We start from the raw sequence: 26,186 nt of genomic DNA on the forward strand, positions 1-26,186 counted from the left end.
TTTTCATTATGTTTCCATTGTTTTGTCTTCTTGAGAATGTCATATAATTGGAATCCTACTGTGTGCATCCTGTTCAGATTGGATTCTTTCACTTAGCATATGTATTTAATGTTTTCCCATGTCTTTTCATGGCTTGAAGCTCATTCCTTTTTAGCACTGGACAATATTCCATTACCTGAATGTATCCATTCGCCTAATGTTTATCCATTCACCTAATGAAGGACAACTTGGTCGCTTCAAATTTTGGCAATTATGAATAAATCTATAGACATTGAAGTGCAAGTGTTTATGTAAACATAAGTTTTCAGCTTATGTTTTTAATTTACGGTAAATACCATAAATTGCAACTGTTGGGTTGTATGTTTAGTTTTGTAGGAAACTGTCAAGCTGTATTCCAAAGTGGAGGACTTCCAACATTCATAATGAATATGAATTCCTGTTGTTCCACATCCTCACCAGCATTTGGTATTTTGGATATTAGCCATTCCGAAAGGAAGGAGTATGTGGTTTTTTTGTTTTCATTTGCAATTCTCTGGAAACATCTGATGTTGAGCATTTTATCATGTGCCTATTTGCCATCTCTATATCTTTTTTGGTGAGTCTATTCAGATATTTTACCCGTATTTTAGTTAGGTCGTTTATTTTCTTCTGGTTGAGTTTTTAAAATTCTTTATATATTTTAGATATCTGTCCGGTACTTTATGTGTGTTTTACAAATATTTTCTCCCAGTCCGTGTCTTGTCTTTTCATTCACATGATAGTGTATTTCACAGAGCAGATATTTTAAAATTTAATAAAGTTCAACTTTTTTTTTCATGGATTATGCATTTCATGTTGTAACAAAAATTTATCACCAAACCTAAGATCACCTAGACTTTCTTCTGTGTTATCTTTTAGGAGTTTTACAGCTTAGTTTTATATTATAGGTCTCTGATCCATTTTGAGTTGATTTTCTTGAAATCTGTAAGATCTGTGTTTAGATTCTTTGTTTCTTTCTTTTTTTTTTTTTGCCTGTGGGTGTCCAATTGTTCCAGCACCATTTGGTGAAAGACTATGTTTGCTCCATTGTAGTTGCCCTTGTTCCTTTGTCAAAGGTCGTTGACTATATTTATGTGAATCTATTTCTGGGCTCTGTCTTCTGTTCCCTTGATTTGTCTATTCTTTCATACTGTTTTGATTACTGTAGCTTTATAGTAAGTCGTGAAATCAGTTAGTCTCAGTCTTCCAACTTTCTTCTTCTCCTTCAATACTGTGCTGGCTATTCTGGATCTTTTGCTTCTCCATATAAACTTCAGAATTATTTTGTCAATATCCATAAAATAACTTGTTGGGATTTAGATTCAGAATGCATTGAATCTATAGATCAAGTTGGGAAGAAGTGATGTTTTGACAGTATTAAGCCTTTCTATATATGAACATATCTCTTGATATCTTTAATCCTTTTTTGATTACATTCACCAGAGTTTTATAGTCTTTCTCCTATAGATCTTGTACATGTTTTGTTAGACTTAGGCTAAGTATTTTATTTTTGGGGTGCTAATGTAAATGGTATTTGTGTTTTCAATTTCAAATTCTACTTGTTCAGTGTTGGTAGTCCTTTTTTCTAAAATTGTTATCTATGAAATGGATATTTTCTATAACCAATCTGTCTTTGATTTCATCAATACTTTTTCAAATCTGTTGTTAAGTTCATATACTGAATTTTTAGGAATATATTAAAATTTTCAATTTTAGAATTTCCATTTGGTTCTTTTTCAAAGATTTTTCTTAAGATTATATATATGCATTTCCTTACATATTTTAATATACTTATAATAGTTTATTTAAATTCCTTTTCTACTAGGTATGTTGTCTTGGTCACCTCAAGTTATTTTTCTATTGACTTTTTTATGAGTACGTATCAAATTTTCCTGTTTCTTTATATATCTATATTGGTTATTTTTAATTTGAAATTTTGTACAATATATTCAGAAACCCTATTATGTCTCTAAAGAATGATTTTTTTCTGGCAGACAGTTAATCCCCAGACTGGGCTTGCCTGCAGACAACAGGAGCTGAAATTTCTGCTGAGATTTTTCAGTTTCCAAAGCTTTTTCTTTGTTAGCACCCCTCTGGCCTTCCCTGTGGTTGTATAGTTTAGTGGTCAGCAAAGGGTTTGGATAGATTTTATATGCTGATTCTGTCACTCCCCTCCCTTGATTCCCTCCTTCCCATGTTTTCTTCTAACTGTCTAGATTTTCACCCAGCCTCAAGCTGTGCTGTGACATATCAAGCCAGTAAAGCAGTGGCTTTCTGCCTCCCAACAGCACGTGTTAGAGATTGTCATGAATGAAGACTCACAAATTTGTTTTCACAAGTGTAGTTTCAATTATAGAATTCTCTTTAGTATTAGTCTTCTTTTGCTTACTTTCCATTGCCTTTAAGTTGATTTTCCCCCAGATTTTCAGTCAAAACTTTAATCTGAATTAACTACTTTATGTGGATAGTGAAGGAATTCAGGACATGCCATCCTGATAGATGCCACTTTGGTATAGTATTTTGAGCTGAGGGCTCTCTCTGAACCCCTTCATCTGCCTAAAGAGAGCTTATTCAAAAGGAACTCAGTCATCATAAATCCCTTCCATGGGAGTTTCATCAACCAGGAAAGATTGACTCAATACAGAAAGAAAACCAGAGGTCGACATCACACCTAGACAAACTTTTTACATTTTGGTATTTTATCAGTACATGGCAATATACAGCTCTTACCGAAACAAGACATTAAGTTTTGAACACTTTTTAAATTTTATTTATTTAGTCATAAAATTGCTTTACAATGTTGTGTTAGTTTCTGCTGTACAACAAAGTGAATCAGCTATATGCATACATATATCCCCTCCCTCTCGGACCTCCCTCCCACCCTTCCCATCCCACCCATCTAGGTCATCACAGAGTACTGAGCTGAGCTCCCTGTGCAATATAGCAGGTTCCTACTAGCTGTCTGTTTTACACATGGTATTGTATTTATGTCAAACCTAATCTCCCAATTTGTCCCGCCCTCCCCTTTGCCACCATGTCCACATGTCCATTCTCTACATCTATGTCTCTATTGCTGCCCTACAAATAGGTTCATCTGTACCATTTTCTATATTGCACATATATGCATTAATATACGATATTTGTTTTTCCCTTTCTGCCTTACTTCACTCTGTATGACAGACTCTAGGTTCATCCACATCTCTACAAATGACCCAATTTTGTTCCTTTTTATGGCTGAGTAATATTCCATTGTATATATGTGCCACATCTTCTTTATCCATTCATCTGTTGATGGACACTTAGGTTGCTTCCATGTCCTGGCTATTGTAAATAGTGCTGCAGTGAACATTGTGGTACATGACTCTTTTTGAATTATGGTTTTCTCAGGGTATATGCCCAGTAATGGGATTGCTGGGTCATATGGTAGTTCTGTTTTTAGTTTTTAAAGGAATCTCCATACTGATCTCCATAGTGGCTGTAACAATTTACATTCCCACCAACAATGTAAGAGGGTTCCCTTTTCTCCGCACTCTCTCCAGCATTTATTGTTTCTAGATTTTTTGATAATGGTCATTCTAACTGGCGTGAGGTGATAACTCATTGTAGTCTTGATTTGCGTTTCTCTAATAATTAGTGATGTTGAACATCTTTTCATGTGCCTCTTGGCCATCTGTATGTCTTCCTTGGTGAAATGTCTATTTAGGTTTTTTTAAATAAGATTCAGGGTATACTTACTCTACTATCCAGTAATTTTATTCCTAGTTATTGACTCAGCTTGAATCATCTGCATTCTAGGAGACAGATGGTAAGAGGGAGGGAATTCTTCCAGGAAGTCTCAGGGGAAATATTAAGCTCAGGCACCCAAAGAGGCTAGACCTCAAGGGGTAGTGTTCCATGCTCCAGGGACAGTAAGGCAGTGCTAGGGAGGAAGAGCTGAAAGGAGGTGGTCACAGTGTGTCCTGGCAGCCTGGAGAGTGCTGTGGTGAAAGGTCAGATAGCAGAGGTGATAAGGGTGATTGCAAGTTCGATTACTTTGAGCAAATAAGTTTGTTGATTAGGCAAATAAATTAATACATTAAGAATAATTGGATTTACAATTATCTTACCTACTGAGAAATGCTTTGCAAACAAGGGAGGAGGAAAATGCTAGTTAGAACCTTGAGATTTTCATTTGGAATTGCAAGTATGGGTATGAACCCTTTTTTTAAAAAAATAGACTATCCCTAATTATTCATGGATTCAGTATTTGAGAATTCATGTACTTGCTAAAATTTATCTCTAACCCCACAATAAATACAGCACCCCCATGGTCATTTGTGGCCATGGACAGAACAGTGAACAGTTTGAGTTGAGTGACTTGCATGTTCCCAGCTGAGGTTGACCAAGGCGATGCTCTGCCTTCTGTTTCAACTATCATACTGTAAACACACTTCCTCTTCTTGGTCTGTTTAGTTCCATGGTGTTCATATTTTTGTGCTTTTTCTCGGTGCTTTTGCTGTTTCCAGTCATAGTGCTGAAGTTTGTCTAGCTTTCGTAAGGGCAAGAAGGCTATGATGTGCCTTATGGAGAAAATATGTGTGTTAAATATGCTTCCTTCAGGCATGAATTGTTGTGCTGTTGGTCATGAGTTCAGTGCCAATGAATCAATGATATATATTGTGTACAATGTTTTTAAACGAAACACACATAAAACAACAAGGTTATATGTTGACCAGTTGGTGAAAATGTGACCAGAGACTCAAAGGAAGCTAACCCTACATTCTCAGGGGCACTGGTTCAGTATTCCCTAATTTGTAATTTTCAGTGACTTGATAGCACATAATTACTACTGTGAATGATGAGAATCAACTTTGTATGTGAGCGCCTGTGAATTATATTCACAGATGGGCATAGACTCATTGATATCTACTTAGCAATATTCTTGGCTTCCAAATAGCATCTGCATTAAATCATAAGAATTTTTGTCCAAGAATACCTTATACTAAGAAGTAAAGATATGTTCAAAGAATGACAAAGACGTCAAAAGTATACATGAGCCTACTTGATGGTTCTCTCATTAAGCAAATCTAGGACAATTTGAACATCAAAATCAATGACAGTATCAGATGATACCCCATTTAATAAAATAGGAACCTGAGTCCATACTGATATAAATATTTTAAATAAGGGAGGAAAAAAGTCATATTTAATAAAATAACTAAAAACAAGGAGGGAATGATAGTCATAATTTGGAAGATTATAATCATGGCTGAGGTTTCACTGAGGAACAGTATGCTGGTGTAATATTGAAATCTCAATGATGACTTCACCCTAAAGAAACCTGAGTCTGGTTATGAGGCAACATCCTCCAGACCCAAAAAGGACTCATCCTCACAGCATAAAAAGCCTGCAAACTTGCAAGACTATTAAGGACATAACAGAAGGAGATATATGTGTGTGGGTTTATCTCCGGGCTTTCTATCCTGTTCCATTGATCTGTATTTCTGTTTTTGTGCCAGTACGATATGGTCTTGATTACTGTAGCTTTGTAGTATAGTCTGAAATCAGGGAGCCTGATTCCTCCAGCTGCATTTTTCTTTCTCAAGATTGCTTTGGCTATTCGGGGTCTTTTGTGTTTCCATACAAATTGTGAAATTTTTTGTTCTAGTTCTGTGAAAGATGCTGCTGGTAGTTTGATAGGGATTGCATTGAATCTGTAGATCGCTTTGGGTAGTAGAGTCATTTTCACAATGTTGATTCTTCCAATCCAAGAACATGGTATATCTCTCCATCTGTTTGTATCATCTTTAATTTCTTTCATCAGTGTCTTATAATTTTCTGCATACAAGTCTTTTGTCTCCTTAGGTAGGTTTATTCCTAGATATTTTATTCTTTTTGTTACAATGATAAATGGGAGTGTTTCCTTAATTTCTCTTTCAGATTTTTCATCATTAGTGTATAGGAATGCAAGAGATTTCTGTGCATTCATTTCATAACCTGCTACTTTACCAAATTTATTAATTAGCTCTAGTAGTTTTCTGGTAGCATCTTTAGGATTCTCTATGTGTAGTATCATGTCATCTGCAAACAGTGACAGCTTTACTTCTTGTTTTCCAATTTGGATTCCTTTTATTTCTTTTTCTTCTCTGATTGCTGTGGCTAAAACTTCCAAAACTATGTTGAATAATAGTGCTGAGAGTGGGCAACCGTATCTTATTCCTGATCTTAGTGGAAATGGTTTCATATTTTAAGGAGGCAAGAATATACAATGCACAGAAGACAGCCTCTTCAGTAAGTGATGCTGGGAAAACTGGACAGCTACATGGAAAAGAATGAAATTAGAACACTCCCTAACACCGTACACAAAAATAAACTCAAAATGGATTAAAGACCTAAATGTAAGGCCAGACACTATCAAACTCTTAGAAGAAAACATAGGCAGAACACTCTATGACATAAATCACAGTAAGATCCTTTTTGACCCACCTCCTAGAGAAATGGAAATAAAAACAAAAATAAACAGGGGCTTCCCTGGTGGCGCAGTGGTTGAGAGTCCGCCTGCCGATGCAGGGGACACGGGTTCGTGCCCCTATCCCGGAAGATCCCACATGCCGCGCAGCGGCTGGGCCCGCGAGCCATGGCCGCGGAGCCTGTGTGTCCGGAGCCTGTGCTCCGCAACGGGAGAGGCCACAGCAGTGAGAGGCCCGCGTACAGCAAAAAAAAAAAAAAAAAAAAAAAAAAAACAACAAATGGGACCTAATGAAAGTAAAAGCTTTTGCACAGCAAAGGAAACCATAAACAAGATGAAAAGGCAACACTCAGGATGGGAGAAAATATTTGCAAATGAAGCAACTGACAAATGATTAATCTCCAAAATTTACATGCAGCTCAATATCAAAAAGCAGACAACCGAATCCAAAAATGGGCAGAAGACCTAAACAGACATTCCTCCAAAGAAGATATACAGATTGTCAACAAACACATGAAAGAATGCTCAACATCACTAATCATTAGAGAAATACAGATCAAAACTGCACTGAGGTATCACCTCACACCACTCAGAATGGCCATCATCAAAAAATCTACAAACAGGCCCCGGAGGAAGATGGCGGAAGAGTAAGACGCGGAGATCACCTTCCTCCCCACAGATACATCAGAAATTCATCTACACGTGGAACAACTCCTACAGAACACCTACTGAATGCTGACAGAAGACCTCAGACCCCCCAAAAGGCAAGAAACTCCCCACATACCTGGGTAGGGCAAAAGAAAAAAGAATAAACAGAGACAAAAGGATAGGGACGGGACCTGCACCAGTGGGAGGGAGCCGTGAAGGAGGAAAGGTTTCCACACACTACAAGCCCCTTCACGGGCGGAGACTGCAGGTGGCGAAGGGGGAAAGCTTCGGAGTAGCAGAGGAGAGCACAGCAACAGGGGTGTGGAGGGCAAAGCGGAGAGATTCCGGCACAGAGGATCGGTGCCCTCAGGCACACACCAGCCCGAGAGGCTTGTCTGCTCGGCCGCAGGGGCGGGCGGGGCTGGGAGCTGAGGCTCGGGGAGAGGACTGGGGCTGGCGGCAGGAAGAGAGCCTGAAGGGGTTAGTGCACCACGGCTAGCCCAGAGGGAGTCCGGGGAAAGGGTCTGGAGCTGCCAAAGAGGCAAGAGACTTTTTCTTCCCTTTTGTTTCCTAGTGCGCGAGGAGAGGGCATTAAGAGGGCTGCTTGGGGAAGTGCCGGAGATGGGCGCGAGACGCGGCTAAAGGCGCGGACCCCGGAGATGGGCGTGGGATGCTGGGGCTGTTGCTGCTGCCGCCGCGGGGCCTGTGTGCGAGCGCGGGACACTGTCCGCCCCGCCACTGCCGGGGTCCCGGGACCTGGGGACGGCTTTCCCGGGAAAGTGCACGGAGAGCCTCGGTCTGGTGCAACGTCACGCCGGCCTCTGCCGCCGCAGGCCCGCCCCACACTGCGCGCCCCTCCCTCACCTCTGCCCGAGTGAGCCAGAGCCCCCGAATCAGCGGCTCCTTTAAACCCGTCCTGTCTGAGCGAAGAACGGACGACCTCCGGCGACCTACGCGCAGAGGCGGGGCCAGGTCCAAGGCTGAGACCCGGGAGCTGTGAGAGCAGAGACAGAGAAATCTCTCTGTGCAGCCTCGGAGGCAGCGGATTAAAGCTCCAGGGTCCACTTGATGTGCCCTGCGTCTGTGGAGTGCATGAATGGACAGCGAATCATCCCAAATTGAGGAAGTGGACTTTGAGGACAAGATTTAAGACTTTCCCCCCTTTTCCTCTTTTTACAACGAATTATCCCAAATTAAGGAGGTGGACTTAGAGATCAAGATTTCAGACTTCTCGCCCTTTTCCTCTTTTTACAACGAATTATCCCAAATTGAGGAGGTGGACTTGGAGAGCAAGATTTTTGATTTTCCCCCCTGCTCTCTTTTTGTGAATGTGTATGTGTATTCTTCTGTGTAAGATTCTCTCTGTATAGCTTTGCTTCCACCATATGTCCCAGGGTTCTATCTGTACTTTTTTTCTCAATAATTACTTTTTAATTTTAATAACGCTACTGTATTTCATACTTTATTCTATTTTACTTTACCTGCTCTTTCTTTTTTTCCTACCTTCCCTTCCTCGCTCCCTCCCTCTGCCCTCCTTTCCTTCTTTCTCTCTTTCTTTCCTTCCTCCCTCCCTCCTGTCTTTCTTTCCTTCCTCCCTCCCTCCCACCCTTCTTCCTTTCACTTTCTTTTTTTCCTTCCTCCCTCCCTCCCTCCTGTCTTTCTTTCTTTCTTTCCTTCCTCCCTCCCTTCTTCCACTCACTCTTCCTTTTTCTTTCATTCCTCCCTCCCTCCCTCCTTTCTTTCTTTCTTTCCTTCTTTCCTCCCTCCCTCCTTTCTTTCTTTCTTCCTTCCTTCCTTTCCTTCTTCCTTTCTTTCTCTCTTTCTTTCTTCTACTAATTCTTTCTTTCTACCTTTTCTCCCTTTTATTCTGAGCCGGGTAGATAAAAGGCTCTTGGTGCTACAGCCAGGAGTCAGTGCTGTGCCTCTGAAGTGGGAGAGCCAACTTCAGGACACGGGTCCACAAGAGACCTCCCAGCTCCACATAATATCAAGCAGCGAAAATCTCCCAGAGATCTCCATCTCAACACCAGCACCCAGCTTCAGTCAACGACCAGCAAACTACAGTGCTGGTCACCCTGTGCCAAGCAACTAGCAAGGCAGGAACACAACCCCACCCATTAACAGAGAGGCTGCCTAAAAACATAATAAGGCCACAGGCACCCCAAAACACACCACCAGACGTGGACCTGTCCACCAGAAAGACAAGATCGAGGCTCAACCACCAGAACACAGGCACTAGTCCCCCCCACCAGGAAGCCTACACAACCTACTGAAACAACCTTAGCCACTGGGGACAGACACCAAAAACAACGGAAACTACGAATCTGCAGCCTGCAAAAAAGGAGACCCCAAACACAGTAAGATAAGCAAAATGAGAAGACAGAAAAACACACAGCAGGTGAAGGAGCAAGATAAAAACCTACCAGACCTAACAAATGAAGAGGTAATAGGCAGTCTACTTGAAAAAGAATTCAGAATAATGATAGTAAAGCTGATCCAAGATTCTATTTCCAAGATCCAAAATCTTGGAAATAGAATAGACAAAATGCAAGAAACAGTTAACAAGGACCTAGAAGAACTAAAGATGAATCAAGCATCGATTAAAAACACAATAAATGAAATGAAAAATACTCTAGATGGGATCAATAGCAGAATAACTGAGGCAGAAGAACGGATAAGTGAGGTGGAAGATAAAATAGTGGAAATAACTGCTGCAGAGCAAAATAAAGAAAAAAGAATGAAAAGAACAGAGGACAGTCTCAGAGACCTCTGGGACAACATTAAACGCACCAACATTCGAATTATAGGGGTTCCAGAAGAAGAGAAAAAGAAAGGGACTGAGAAAATATTTAAAGAGATTATAGTTGAAAACTTCCCTAATATGGGAAAGGAAATAGTTAATCAAGTCCAGGAGGCACAGAGAGTCCCATACAGAATAAATCCAAGGAGAAATACGCCAAGACACATATTAATCAAACTGTCAAAAATTAAACACAAAGAAATCATATTAAAAGCAGCAAGGCAAAAACAACAAATAACACACAAGGGAATCCCCATCAGGATAACAGCTGATCTCTCAGCAGAAACTCTACAAGCCAGAAGGGAGTGGCAGGACATAATTAAAGTGATGAAGGAGAGAAACCTGCAACCAAGATTACTCTACCCAGCAAGGATCTCATTCAGATTTGATGGAGAAATTAAAACGTTTACAGACAAGCAAAAGCTGAGAGAGTTCAGCACCACCAAACCAGCTTTACAACAAATGCTAAAGGAACTTCTCTAGGCAAGAAACACAACAGAAGGAATATACCTACAATAACGAACCCAAAGCAATTAAGGAAATGGGAATAGGAACATACATATCAATAATTACCTTAAATGTAAATGGACTAAATGCTCCCACCAAAAGACACAGATTGGCTGAATGGATACAAAAATAAGACCCATATATATGCTGTCTACAAGAGACCCACTTCAGACCTCGAGACACATACAGATTGAAAGTAAGGGGATGGAAAAAGATATTCCATGCAAATGGAAATCAAAAGAAAGCTGGAGTAGCAATTCTTATATCAGACAAAATAGACTTTAAAATAAAGACTATTAGAAGAGACAAAGAAGGACAGTACATAATGATAAAGGGATCGATCCAAGAAGAACATATAACAATTGTAAATATTTATGCACCCAACATAGGAGCACCTCAATACATAAGGCAAATACTAACAGCCATAAAAGGGGAAATCGACAGTAACACAATCATAGTAGGGGCCTTTTTTTTTTTTTTTTTTGTGGTACGCGGCCTTCTCACTGCTGTGGCCCCTCCCATTGCGGAGCACAGACTCCGGACGCACAGGCTCAGCGGCCATGGCTCACGGGCCCAGCCGCTCTGCGGCATGTGGGATCTTCCCGGACCGGGGCACGAACCCGCGTCCCCTGCATAGGCAGGCGGACTCTCAACCACTGTGCCACCAGGGAAGCCCTATAGTAGGGGACTTTAACACCCCACTTTCACCAATGGACAGATCATCCAAAATGAAAATAAATAAGGAAACACAAGCTTTAAATGATACATTAAACAAGATGGACTTAATTGATATTTATAGGACATTCCATCCAAAAACAACAGAATACACATTTTTTCTCAAGTTCTCATGGAACATTCTCCAGGATAGATCATATCTTGGGTCATAAATCAAGCCTTGGTAAATTTAAGAAAATTGAAATTGTATCAAGTATCTTTTCTGACCACAATGCTATGAGACTAGACATCAATTACAGGAAAAGATCTGTAAAAAATACAAACACGTGGAGGCTAAACAATACACTACTCAATAACGAAGTGATCACTGAAGAAATCAAAGAGGAAATTAAAAAATACCTAGAAACAAATGACAGTGGAGACACGACGACCCAAAACCTATGGGATGCAGCAAAAGCAGTTCTAAGAGGGAAGTTTATAGCAATACAATCCCACCTTAAGAAACAGGAAACATCTCGAGTAAACAACCTGACCCTGCACCTAAAGCAATTAGAGAAAGAAGAACAAAAAACCCCCAAAGCTAGCAGAAGGAAAGAAATCATAAAGATCAGATCAGAAATAAATGAAAAAGAAATGAAGGAAACGATAGCAAAGATCAGTAAAACTAAAAGCTGGTTCTTTGAGAAGATAAACAAAATTGACAAACCATTAGCCAGACTCATCAAGAAAAAAAGGGAGAGGACTCAAATCAATAGAATTAGAAATGAAAAAGGAGAAGTAACAACTGACACTGCAGAAATACAAAAGATCATGAGAGATTACTACAAGAAACTCTATGCCAATAAAATGGACAACCTGGAAGAAATGGACAAATTCTTAGAAATGCACAACCTGCCAAGACTGAATCAGGAAGAAATAGAAAATATGAATAGACCAATCACAAGCACTGAAATTGAAACTGTGATTAAAAATCTTCCAACAAACAAAAGCCCAGGACCAGATGGCTTCACAGGCAAATTCTATCAAACATTTAGAGAAGAGCTAACACCCATCCTTCTCAAACTCTTCCAAACAATTTCAGAGGAAAGAACACTCCCAAACTCATTCTACGAGGCCACCATCACCTTGATACCAAAACCAGGCAAGGATGTCACAAAGAAAGAAAACTACAGGCCAATATCACTGATGAACACAGATGCAAAAATCCTCAACAAAATACTAACAAACAGAATCCAACATCACATTAAAAGGATCATACACCATGATCAAGTGGGGTTTATTCCAGGAATGCAAGGATTCTTCAATATACACAAATCAATCAATGTGATACACCATATTAACAAGATGAAGGAGAAAAACCATATGATCATCTCAATAGATGCAGAGAAAGCTTTCGACAAAATTCAACACCCATTTATGATAAAAACCCTGCAGAAAGTAGGCATAGAGGGAACTCTCCTCAACATAATAAAGGCCATATATGACAAACCCACAGCCAACATTGTCCTCAATGGTGAAAAACTGAAACCATTTCCACTAAGGTCAGGAAGAAGACAAGGCTGCCCACTCTCACCACTCTTATTCAACCTAGTTTTGGAAGTTTTAGCCACAGCAATCAGAGAAGAAAATGAAATAAAAGGAATCCAAATTGGAAAAGAAGAAGTAAAGCTGTCACTGTTTGCAGATGACATGATACTATACATAGAGAATCCTAAAGATGCTAAATCCTAAAGATGCTCTGATAAACCAACAGATTTCTTTACTTAGCAGAGGATTTATGTTCTTTTTGTCCACATTTTTACACAGTTTTTAAATGTGCTAGATGAACTGGTCTTTGACAATAAAGTTAGCCATTTTTGTAGTGTTATCCAGAATTTTTTTTCATTTTTATCATCAAGAATTGTTGATCCAGCAATTCCACTTCTGGGTATTTATCTGAATGAAATGAAAACAGTACTCAAAAAGATATATGCACCCCCATGCTCATTGCAGTATTGTTTACAATAGCCAAGATATGAAAACAACCTAAATGTTCATCTGTGAATGAATGGATAAAGAAAATTTTGTGTATATATGTACAATGGAATATTATTCAGCCATAAAAAGGAAGGAATGGGCTTCCCTGGTGGCGCAGTGGTTGGGAGTCCGCCTGCCGATGCGGGGGACGCGGGTTCGTGCCCTGGTCCGGGGGGATCCCACATGCCGTGGAGCGGCTGGGCCTGTGGGCCATGGCCGCTGGGCCTGCGTGTCCGGAGCCTGTGCTCCACAGCGGGAGAGGCCACGGCAGTGAGAGGCCCGCATAACGCAAAAAAATTTAAAAAAAATAAAAAATTTTAAAAAAAAAAGGAAGGAAATCTTGTCATTTGGAACAACATGAATGGACTTCCAGGGGATTGTGCTAAGTGAAATAACTCAGGCAAAAGAAAGACAAATACCATATGATCTCACTTATGTGTAGAATCTAAATTTTTAAAAATCTCATAGATGTAGAAAATAGATGAGTAGTTGCCAGAATCGGGCGGAAAAATAAGTTAAGGGGGTCAAATAGTACATATTTCCAGTAATAAAATAAGTAAGTAATGGGGATGTAATGCACAGCATGATGACTATAATTAATAATACTATATTGCATATTTGAAAGTTGCTAAGAGAGTAGGTCTTAAAATTTCTCATTAAAAAAAAAGTTCTCATTATAAGAGAAAAGAAATAAAAAAGAATTGTTGACACCTGTATCTTTCTGTGAAGATGCAGTTCTATATTGTAATGTTAGGATTTTCCTTCCTTATTTTTTTTTTAACAGTTGAAACTTCTGAAACAAACTATTGATGGGGCACCATAAGTACAGACGCCAATATAGCCCCTCTAAGACAGACTTTTCTAGGTATAAAGACAAAAATGCAAAGTAAACACTTCTGTTTGTCTCAGCAGTCCTTTGCAACAGAATAAAATTTCTCTTTAATTTCACCATCATTTACAAATCTTGAAAATGCTATGACATGATACTTACTGCTAAAATCTGTTTACTCATCATCTGAATAGAGAAACTGCTGGTTTTCAGTTATAGTACAAAACCTTTACAGCATTGTATTGACTTTTCCTGCTGTTTGAGAATGTAATCTTTGAAATTTTATACACTGCAACTTGTCCTAGAATTTTACTCCCTATAATTTTACATGCTGGTATTATTAGATTCTCTCCAGTGGCATCAGTTTTCCTTTCCTGGGCATTAATTACTTTTACTGAGTAACTTGCTTCCTGATAATTTTTATTAAATGTGACTCTTAAAAATAAAACCTTTATTTTTGTTTGTTTTGAGATTCCAATGGCACTTTAAAATAATCAGTACTTTTTTTTGTTAAGTAACATTTTTAGTTAAGTTCTCTTCCAGTTTTGATGGATCTATTGCTTTCTTTGTAAATTATTTGTTGCAGACCTCCTAAAAAGAAATAGGACAAATTAGATCACCTACCCATGTAAAAAATGTTGCAAGTAGCTTTCATTACACAAGCAAACTTTTGTGTTTTTTGTTGCAATAGTGTATAAACATGCTTTAGAAGTTTATAATTTTTCATCCTAATCTTATCAGAACATAGGTTTAGGCTTAAGCTGTTCTTCTATATCAAAAATCATATTTAAAAGTCACTATTTTGGATTGGCAAAGCAATGAAAACATATATTCATAAAATGTAAAACAGAAGGACATGATACATTACAAAACAGAAAAAAAAACAATTCAACCCATATCTGACCTACATAATCCATGTTTTGCAGTGTTTAAAAAAACCCAGCAAGTATGGTATGGAGAATGGCAAGTGAGTTGTGGTGTATGAAATGCCTGTACATATAGAATAACAGTCTCTCCTATGTTATATTACCTTGTAAAAGTTGTCCCTACCCTCGAGTTGGTCTGCATGAATTAAAGAGAAACTGAGGAAGATAATTAAAGAGGAAAAGCTAACAGAGCTGCTTGGTCCACGTCCATTACTGTAGACTTTAACATCACATGGTGCTCCAAGTTTAAAAAAAAAAAAAACCTAAGTTTTTTTTTCCACTACCACTATCTCTCATAAAACTTATAGTGACGTTTCATAACACCTTAGATTTCTACAAAACTTCATTTGAAAACCTATTAATGTATATATGTGTGTGGGGGGTGTATTTAAAACTATATGTACCTAAATATTACTACTTTACTATATATCATTATATTAGTATACATACATATGTTACCATATATGTATATGTACATTATTATACATGTATATACATACAGAGAAGGAGAAAAACCTGTGGGTTAGATAATAGCATTACATCATTGAAAAGTTTTACAATTTTTTATAATTGTACATTGGTTAGATAATTATGTAAGAGGATGTCTAGAATGCAGAAGGCAATGCAGCATGATGTTTCCCACTTACTTTCCAATGTTTTTGAGAGAGAGAAAGATACTAAATCCAGTGGACAAAATGTAATCAGTTGAGGACTCTGGAGAAAAGTATATGGACATACCTTACATTACTTTTGCAACTTTTCTAAGTTTTTATTTATATAAAAATGAAAGTCATATAGAATGTACCACAGCAAAAGTTAACTCTGTGGCGTTGGATGGTAAAGATGTGTCAGTGCAGCTGCATCAGTTGTAACAAGTGTACCCTTCTGGTGGGGGATGTTGGTCATGGAGAAGGCTATGCGTGTGTGGTGGCAGGGGTTATATGGGAAACCTCTGTACCTTCTGCTCCATATTGCTGCAAACCTAAAACTACTCTAAAAATGTAAAGCCATAAAAATATAAAACCAAGGCATCAAAAAATGGAAAAAGATTAAAAGTCACAAGAAATGAAAAGTCTGCATGTACAGCACATGAAGACAACTAATATTTCTTTTATTTTTGTAGCCTTCCTAGTTCCTAAATTAAGAATGCTATTAAAAAGATGTAAGAAGTTCTTGTAAATTTTCATACTGATCTTCAAAAATAGGTATTTTTGAGCTAATCAGTTAAGGGTCACCTCCAGTATTGAAATGTAGAATTAACTGGTCCCTCTCTTATTCCCTTTAATATTCAGAATATAAATTTATCACAGCCTCGTAGCATTTTATAACACTTACATTTAACATGTCTGAAGTCAGACATTGCCTTTATATGTTGTTGTGAAGCACTGAGTCTAGTTCACAGTAGGGACATAATATTTATTTAATTAATCAAAGTATGCATTAATACATTTGTGCTTTAAAAAATCATTTCATAACTGAGAAGTAATTAAAAATTGGTTTATTTGTCATTTACTAAAATTTTGACTAGAGATGATTTAAACTTTCATTAGTGAATTAAAATTAAACTGTGATAAAATAGTAATTTTCATATTCATATAAAGTGAATTTTTATAGAATAGAAGGAAATATAATTAGAAGTTAGAAAACATAAGTTTTGGGGTTATCACTGATATCTTGTGAGTTGAAATAGCCATCTCTTCTGATACCCACGATTCCTTTATTACTAATATGAGGAGATAGAGCTAAATAATCATAAAGGCTCCTCTCAGTTCTAAAATATTCTAAAGATTCTCACAAGAATCTAAAGCACTAGACATCCAAAATATGCAAAACACACACAAACACATTCATGCACTCACGCATGTGTTCACACAATCATACCTTAATTTTGGAAGTAAAGAATACCTAATGCATTTCAGTGCCAGTCATATCCAGGTAATAACTATGCTATTTGACATTTCTCTAAGAACTCCAAGTATATTTAGATAAAGAAAAATAAATTTAGACCATTGCAATATGAAATCTAAATAGTCATGAGCTATATGTTTTTTCTGTACCAAGTTTTGTATTAATTTTCCAAATGATAGGGTTGAAAATTCTGTTTCAAGAAGATAAATTGACATACATTTCTTTTCCTTTTTCTGAATACACAATTAAAATGAAAGTAAATGAAATGGAAGGGTATAATATCACAATAAAAGAAAAAACAAATGGGGTACCACCAGGAGACAAATGTTTCAACATGATATAAGTCCTAGAGAGCTGATCAATGAGGAGCAACCAAAGATTGAGGGCAGAGGAAGGTGTAACCAAATTCTTATAGAGAAAGGTCAAGCCAAAAATAAGACATACTTCCATGGATAACCTTGGAGATGATCAGTATTAAATGCCAGGGGGCTCCCCTGGTGGCACAATGCTTGAGAATCCACCAGCCAATGCAGGGGACATGGGTTCAATCCCTTGTCCAGGAAGATCCCACATGCCACGGAACAACTACACCAGTGAGCCACAACTACTGAGCCTGCATGCCACAACTACTGAAGCCTGTGCGCCTAGAGCCCATGCTTCAGAACAAGAGAAGCCACCAGAATGAGAAGCCTATGCACTGCAATGAAGAGTAGCCCCTGCTTACCACAACTAGAGAAACCCTGCACACAGCAACGAAGACCCAACACAGCCAAAAATAAAAAAATTCATTTATTTAAAAAAAAAAGAAATGCCAGGAATAAGTCAGGTTAGATGGGAGTCAGGGGAGAAAACAAATATTAATGAAACTGTGTCTGGAATAGTAAACCTCTCCCCTCCAACACTGATGCAAAGCCTTTTTACACAGAAAACTGACTTCTGCCACCCAGGAAAAGAGAAACAAAGTGAATGGCACCAGGGGAAAAAAGAGAGTTCTTCCCATATAGGCACTTAGGCAACCCCTGTTATAAAAGCCAGCCCCATCCTCCGATCACACCCTGGAGCACTGAATCCCTATCAACACTGCACCAAAGTACACAGTGTTCCTAGGTCATTCTTTCATTGTCTCATTGTTGAATATCTCATACATTTGAGGAAAGCCTAAAACATGGCATAGAGAGAACAAGATATATAAACAAATAAGATCTTCCTCAAGTGAATATCTTTAGAGAAATTTGAGAAGACATCATATACAAAGAAAGGGTGACGCTATTCAAAAGAGAAGAAATGAGATACAGAGACAGAGAAGTATTGGAAAATGGAAGTATGGTTGCTGAAAATCAGTAAAAAAGGGCAAATGGACAATACATCAAGGAAGTAGAAATGAGTAACAGATGGAAAATATAAGGGGAAAGATGATAAAGGACACAGAAAATCAGTGTAAGGTGTCCAACATATGTGTAATAGGGGTTCTAGAAAGGGCAAAATGAAGAAATGTGTCTTCATTTTGAAGGAGCATCCCAAAGCCCAGGAAAACAAATGGAAATATAAATCCTGATTTTCTGATAAAGAACAGTGAAATTGCAGGCAACTGAAAATAAAGAAATTTATAAGTTTTTTCTTTGTCAAGAGGAATAGGAGTGAGGCGGTATAAGAGGTTGAGGAAACAGTTATCTGCAAAAGAATGAGAACTGAATAAGCATCGGTATTGTCATCATTAACACTAGATTGTAGTTTACAGTAGAGTGTTGTTTGCTAAATTCTAAGAGGCCATTTTAAACCAGGTGTTCTATACTCAATATCTTCAATTAAGTTTGAGCCAGAATAATACTATTTTCAGACATGAGAGGAATCAGAGAACTTCCTTCCTCACATTTTATCTTTGGAAGTTGCTTATATGCTTTAACAGTGTAAGGAAATAAACCATAAAAGAGAAGACCACAAAGGAAATGACATCAGAGTTCCAGTTGCTTTAAGCAGGAGACCTAAAGATGGTAATCAGTCCATATTGAAGAAGGATTGCAGTTTTTAGGAGAGAGGTGGGTGTTTGGTAAATAAAAAGGAGTACCCAGTAGATCTCATATCTTTTTTGAGTTTTTAGAACAATTTAAGGCAGGCAGTGCAAGTTAAGAGGAGGGTGGGAAAGACATCATGGGGAAAAAAGCTACACAGGAAATAAAAATTATAGAACACTTTCGGAATTGGCAGAGAATACAGTTTACATTCTCACATCAAGGTAAACATTGTGTCCTAATTTAACTAAAAATAATGACATAATTAAAATTGGAAGATGAGTGAGGGAGTTGAGGATGTTTTGAGAAATCTCTACCGTAGTAGAGAAAGTCAGTGAACCAAAATTAATACTATAAGCATTCATTTTTAAATATAGAATTAAATACTATAAGCATTCATTTTTAAATATAGAATTAAAAGGGGCATGGGACAGGGAATTTGCTTTTTGTTAAGAGTCTTACTGCTTTTTTTAAGCACTTGTAAGATTATTTTGAACCAATTTTTTAACCAATTTTTTAAACCAATTTTTCTCATACAGGGATCATTAACATAATCAATTTACATTTTCTCATTTCATAGCAAAATTGATAGTCCTAACTACAGTGTCAAAAACAGTGGCAAATATCATTTATAATTATAATAACAATAAATAAAACACATAGAATGACTCCCTGGATCACATCTTGCTATATTCCTTTCAAAACACAAATGATGTTGTTTTGGTATATTAAAGTCTTCTTTTCCTGCCTGGTTCTTTAGGATATAAATGCCAGCTGTTGTGATGCTTTGATTTGGTTTTTTAAAAACTCATTATATAACACTTTATCTCATTCCAACTTTAGGAGGCACTAATGGCCCTCAAGGTACAGAGCCATAGCATTTCCTTCTGGAACATTCAAAATTTCCTTGAAAAATGAAGGCAATTTCTTGTTTAAAATTTTTTCAGGAAATAATGCAATGATATTTCATTTGCATCAGCCTCACAAACTTTCTAGCATCATCGTAGAGTGTGTTAGTCAAACTAAGGCATCTGCTGATATTCTAAGAGCAAATTTAACAACTAAATTCTGAAAATCATAGACTGAAATCCACCTGAATTAGTTTTGAAGTCCACTCATAACTTAGGATATCTTGAGTAAGTACTTTGTCCATTTCTGGTTTCCTTGTGTGAGCAACAGTATTAATCATTTCTATCTTCTGTATATGTTGTGAAGTTACACATAAATGGTTTTGCACTCTTCCTGGCACAGTTTCAGTCTGTAATTCATGGCAGGGCAGTGCTATGGTTGCTTCCCCTGATGGTTCTGATAAACTTTATCATCATTGCAAATCCCAATTTTTTCAACAGAGCTTTTTGTTTTTCATGAGTGTTAGTTGACAGATCGGATATCACTAATTCTCCCTTCAAGCTAAAAATATGCATGCTGCAGAAATGTCAACAGTAGGCAGATAGTTATGCCGAAAGAGATGACATGATGAGAAATTCAAGGTATGGCCACAGAGGAATATAACTGCATTCCTTATGGCACTTACAAAATGACTTTATAGGTAATTCCAAATGAGCTGCTACTCTGAAGAGATGTCAGCCCATGAGAACAAGTGTCAGGTAGCTGTTGACTTTGAAAGACAATATATGTTTGATGCTATAAGTTTTGGTATGTCTTAGAAAATATTTATTTTGTACTCATCTTTCTCATGTCATAGAACAGAGATATTTTGTACTGAAGAGAAAATTTATAGTAATAGCAGAAATACAAATTTACTCATACTAATCCTTATACATGCATAAGAAATTTAGCATTTTTGTTCTCTATAAAGATCCAGATTTACTCACAATTTTAAACCTTGCTGGACTTTAAGTGGGGAAATAAAATACAGCTTTATATGATGTCACAGTCTCTACAAATATAAAAATCTGTATTAATGATTTAGTCATTTTTATTATTTTTTAAATTAATTTATTTTTGGCTGCACTGGATCTTCATGGCTGCTCATAGGCTTTCTCTAGTTGTGTAGAGTGGGGGCTACTGTTCTTTGCGGTGTGCAGGCTTCTCATTGTGGTGGCTTCTTTTGCTGTGGAGCACTGGCTCTAGGCACGCGGGCTTCAGTAGTTGCAGCACGCAGGCTCAGTGGTTGTGCCTCACGGGCTCTAGAGTGCAGGCTCAGTAGTTGTGGTGCACAGGCTTAGTTGCTCTGTGGCATGTGGGATCTTCCCGGACCAGGGCTCGAACCCATGTCCCCTGCACTGGCAGGTGGATTCTTAACCACTGCGCCACCAGGGAAGCCCTGATTTGGTCACTTTTAGATTAATGTCCTGCCTTTCAAATGCCCTCATCCTGTTCTGAAATTCATCAAGATGACCTCATAATATACCAGTTTCTTCAGTGTTCTCATAGTGACGGGTAAGAAGGCCTTGATTCTTCTTTTGTTTTTCATTTCCCCTTCCATCTATGCTGTGATATAACTGGTGTAGTCCAGATCCTATGCGGGTGACCACTGAGATGTGACTTCCCAGCTGGTCTTTGGTGGGCAATATTCTGGATGCCATGGTACAAACTATTCGTCCCTACTCATCAAATCCTTCTTCTGATCTGTTTCAGCCTGTCTACAGTTCTTGTAACCTTTCCATTTCCACACTGAAACTTATGGATCTTATTCTATCCTCCACACAGATTTTTATAGGGATTCAGGACACAGACCTTAGGCTCACTGTTGAGTTCCACCTGGCATTGCTCCATTTTTGTTTTGCTACATATTAGATACTCAACCCATGAAACTGTATTTCCTAGAACTTAATGAATTAAATTCCCTAAGGGAAGGTGCCATGTTTATCAATCTTTATTTCTGTCTTGAATTCCTCAAATCCTAATAATCTGGTATGGTATCTATCAGCAACAATTAATAATAATTAACTGGGACTTCCCTGGTGGCGCAGTGGTTGAGGGTCCGCCTGCCGATGCAGGGAACACGGGTTCGTGCCCCCGTCCAGGAAGATCCCACATGCCGCAGAGCGGCTGGGCCCGTGAGCCATGGCCGCTGGGCCTGCGCGTCCGGAGCCTGTGCTCCGCAACGGGAGAGGCCACAACAGTGAGAGGCCTGCGTACTGGAAAAAAAAAAATTAACTGAATCAATCAAACAAGCATGAATCAATTAATGTAGTGGGCAGACTAATTAATGAGGAATGGAAACACATAGGATGGGAAATCACAGTAAAGGTACAGAATAGGTTCAATAAATACATGATATTTTTGGGTGCCAAATGTGAGCTAATTGAGATGGATCATTTCCAAACGTGATGGAAATCATAGCCTATCTCTAGTAAAAGGTGAACTAAGTGATATAAAAATGACCTTGAAAGATGTAGAAGTGATTGAGGAAGTCTGATCTCAGGTAGCAGAAGGGTCATTGCTGCTGATATTGAAGTTGTAAAAAACTTTAGTGAGGTGGCAATGGAAGGCCGTCAGCTTGCTGATGAAGTCCTCAAGGAGAGGGGTTGAATTTTGAGTGTCTGTCACTGACACCACATGTGAAGAAGTTGGAGTTAAGGTTTAGTGAAGATTTTCAAAAAGTGATTGCTGGTTGGTGGTGGCAGAAGTGTGATCTGTAATTAGCATGGAAGTCTCCCAGGTATTTTAATGACTGGGAAAGTTAGAAAACAGAGCACTGTCCAGCAAAGGCAGCTGAAAGAGAAAGTAAAATTTCAGTTAAAGCAAAGAAGTTGAATTATTGTTTACAGAAATATTTGACAATGTTAGAAAATATATTTTAATAGTATACTGTTACCTTGATGAGCATTGGAAAAGCCCAGTGCATCTATGAAGATGTGAGTAGGGAGATGAGCAGCTTAATGGAATAGTGGTACAAATACTGAGTAACGTGTTAGGGAGATAGAGTTTTCCTATTGTAAATAAGATGAAGGAAGCAGAAGTACAGGAAGAAATTAATAGTGGCATGAAGTTGATAGTGGCTTGGGAAGGTGTACAAATGATAAATAGAAGTTGAATTAGTGAGAATATTGGAGTCTTGACCAAACCCAGACGATAAAGGTCTCAGTTTTTATGTGGCAGAATTGCTCATAATTCTTGTGATAAGCAGCTATCTCAAATAAGTCATGGAAAATGTCATATATTAAAGCTTTGTTTAGGAATAATCATGTATATTGGGATTAGTGCTGCCATGTTCACTAATTTGCTTTTGTAAATGAAGGGGTAATGAATTAAATGGAGAAGCTATCTATTTTTCTTAAACTATACACTTTATTTTTTAGACCCAAAATATATGCTAGTACTCTGTGAACAACTTTATTTATTGTTCTTTGATTAAACCATGAAAATATGTAACAAATACAAGTAAATTCAACAAATACAAGTAAATGTTATTTAACAAATACAAGTAAATTCAAAATGGAGTCACATGGTGACCTTAACAACCCTTAAAAACTTGAACACTGGTAAAATGGCAATACACAATACCATCAAAGTCATGTAGTAGAGCAGTGGTCCCCAACCTTTTTGGCACCAGGGACTGCTTTCGTGGAAGACAGTTTTTCCACGGACCACGGGTGGGAGGTGGGGGGATGGTTTTGGAGTGATTCAAGCGCATTACATTTACTGTGCCCTTTATTTCCATTATTATTACATTGCAATATATAATGAAATAATTATACAACTCACCATAATTCAGAATCACTGGGAGCCCTGAGCTTGTTTTCACTTGCCACTCACTGATAGGGTTTTGGGTTTTTGGGGGGTTTTTTAAAGAAATTTATTTGAGAATCGTAGCTTTTTTTTTTTTTCTTTTTTGGCTGCGTTGGGTCTTCATTGCTGCACGCAGGCTTTATCTAGTTGCGGCAAGCAGGGGCTACTCTTCGTTCTGGTGCACAGGCTCTAGGTGCGTGGGCTTCAGTGGTTGTAGTACGTGGGCTCTAGAGCGCAGGCTCAGTAGTTGTGGCGCACGGGCTTTGTTGCTCCGAGGCATGTGGGATCTTCCCGGACCAGGGATGGAACCCGTGACCCCTGCATGGGCAGGTGGATTCTTAGCCACTGCACCACCAGAGAAGCCCTGATAGGGTTTTGATATGAGTCTGCAAGCAGTTGATTTATTATGGTCTCTGTGCAGTCACACCTCTCTGCTAATGATCATCTGTATTTGCAGCCACTCCTCAGCACTACCATCACTGCCTCAGCTCTACCTCAGATCATCAGGCATTAGAGTCTCATAAGGAGCGCACAACCTAGATCCCTTGCATATGCAGTTCACAGTAGGGTTTGCGCTCCTGTGAGAATCTAATGCCGCCACCGATCTGACAGGAGGCGGCTCAGGCAGTAATGCAAGCAATGGGGAGTGGCTGTAAATACAGATGAAGCTTCGCTCGAACACCCACCTCTCACCTCCTGCTGTGCGGCCCGTTTCCTGTGGGGCTGTGGGAACCCCTCAAACAGAGGATGAACACAAAAGATTCATTCTGGCAGATCCATTTTTTCAAATGATTTTTCTATACTCTGAGGCACTAAAATGAAATTTTGGTTTCCAAAAGTTGTAAACTAAACCCCATCTTACTTAGAAGTTATTTTTTTTAAGATTTTGTAGAAAAACTTTATTTTCCATCTCTTTACTTTTAGTTCAGATGGGGCGATTCTTCTCTGCCCTGTCCTTCATTCGAGTTCTCCTAATACCTTCCAAATTTATTATTTATATATACTTTCTATTTAGAAATGCTCCAAGAGATTCCTTTTTGAGTCCCACAGGTTCCCTAGGCACTGAGTAAGAAGGTCATTTCCTACCCCCCTTCCACCCCCATTTTACAGATGAAAAGAGCGTTGTATAATGAGTTTACATGGTATGTTCATGTGAATTAATGGAGCCAAACTAAGAAACTAAGCTTTCTATTCCAAGTTAAAGTATTATATATAAACTTTTTATTACACTTCATTTCCTCCCTCTCATATCCAAAATCTGACATCATCTTCAAACTGCAATTTCTTTGTACCTCAGATGTAAAATCCCTTTTTTCTCATGCCAACTTGTCACGGAGTTTCTCAGTGTGGCTGTTACTGACATCTTTTTTCTGTGTGTACATTGTTACTATGTAAAATAAAATTATTTCTCAGCCTTAATAATTAGCTCATCCTAGAATTACAAAATCAAATGCAAATTATAGATTATGCTCAGAAACTAAAGATTTTTCCCAATTCAAGGAGTGACCATGAGTTTGCTTTGCATACTATCTTGCAATAGAATAAAAACATTGTCACTAAACACACAAACCCTAATACAGCGGAATATAAGATAGTTCCTCAAGAGAGACTTCATTATATTCCCTCCTTTTTTTTTTTTTTTTTAGTTCCGTTAAATTGCAGTCAATTTTGTCAGTACTTCATTGGCAAAGAGAGAATCTAAATATATCAGGCTCAGTTGTTTATCTTTCTCTAGAAGATGAGCGGAAAGAAGGCAACATGGCATACTAACTTAACTAAGTCAAGACATACAGATTTTAATTCCCATTCTGGCATCCACTTCCTTGAGACCTTGACAGATCATATGAGCCTCAGTTTTCACAACAGTGAAAGAGTATGGTTTTAACTGCACCACCTATCTTAGCAGTGTTAAAGGGAGTGAAAGGAGAACACCAATTTGATAGGTCTTTAAAAAATATAGAGCACTTTAGAAATGCAATGTATCCATAAAATGGCCACATGTCTGGTCTCTTTTTCTACTTCAGCTCTCACTATTCCACGGGAAAAAAACAAACAAAAACCCTATAAAACCCCAAACTCCATTTATTTCAAATCTTTAAGTTCTCCACTAGCCTCTGAGCTATCTTACGTGTCATAGTATTTAACGCAGAGACTTTTCCGTTCAGTCTTTATGTCACAATCAATGGAACATTACTTTCTGGAAGTCTTCCTGCCTCTCCCCCTTCACCTATCTCACGTTCGCTTAGTTCCCATTTCTCTATCCTCTGTGATGTCCTCTATATTTCTCCATTCAGAGCACTTAAAACTGTGTGGTGTAATTATATATTCACTTTTCTGTATTCCTCAATAGATTGAAAGTTCTGAGAGTTGGAAAAATTGTCTATCTTATTCATCATTGTTTTCTCAGGATTTACTGCACAACATAGCGAACTGTATTCAATATCTTGTAATAACCTATAATGGAAACTAGTACAAAAATATATATATATATATAACTGAGTCACTTTGCAGTACACCTGAAACTAACACACTATTGTAAATCAGCTATACTTCAATTATAAAAAAAAAAAAATAGTAGTGTCCCTATAGCATAAGTTCAATTGGAGATAGAATTAGTACCTTATATGAAACATACTGATGATCTTTACAACCACTTATTTCACTTTTTCTATTTTCTGAGCCACCATGGTGTTCTTCCTGCTGG

General features: G+C 38.1%; 1 protein-coding gene across 6 annotated transcripts in view; it reads left to right on the forward strand.

Annotated features, from left to right (window-relative positions):
- Positions 1-26,186, forward strand: part of LOC309810705 (uncharacterized protein) — a 578,315-nt gene that overhangs the window by 394,969 nt on the left and 157,160 nt on the right. The window lies entirely within an intron of this gene.

The sequence above is a fragment of the Mesoplodon mirus genome, assembly GCF_964341445.2.
Source record: "Mesoplodon mirus genome assembly, chromosome: 9".
Lineage (NCBI taxonomy): Eukaryota > Metazoa > Chordata > Mammalia > Artiodactyla > Ziphiidae > Mesoplodon > Mesoplodon mirus.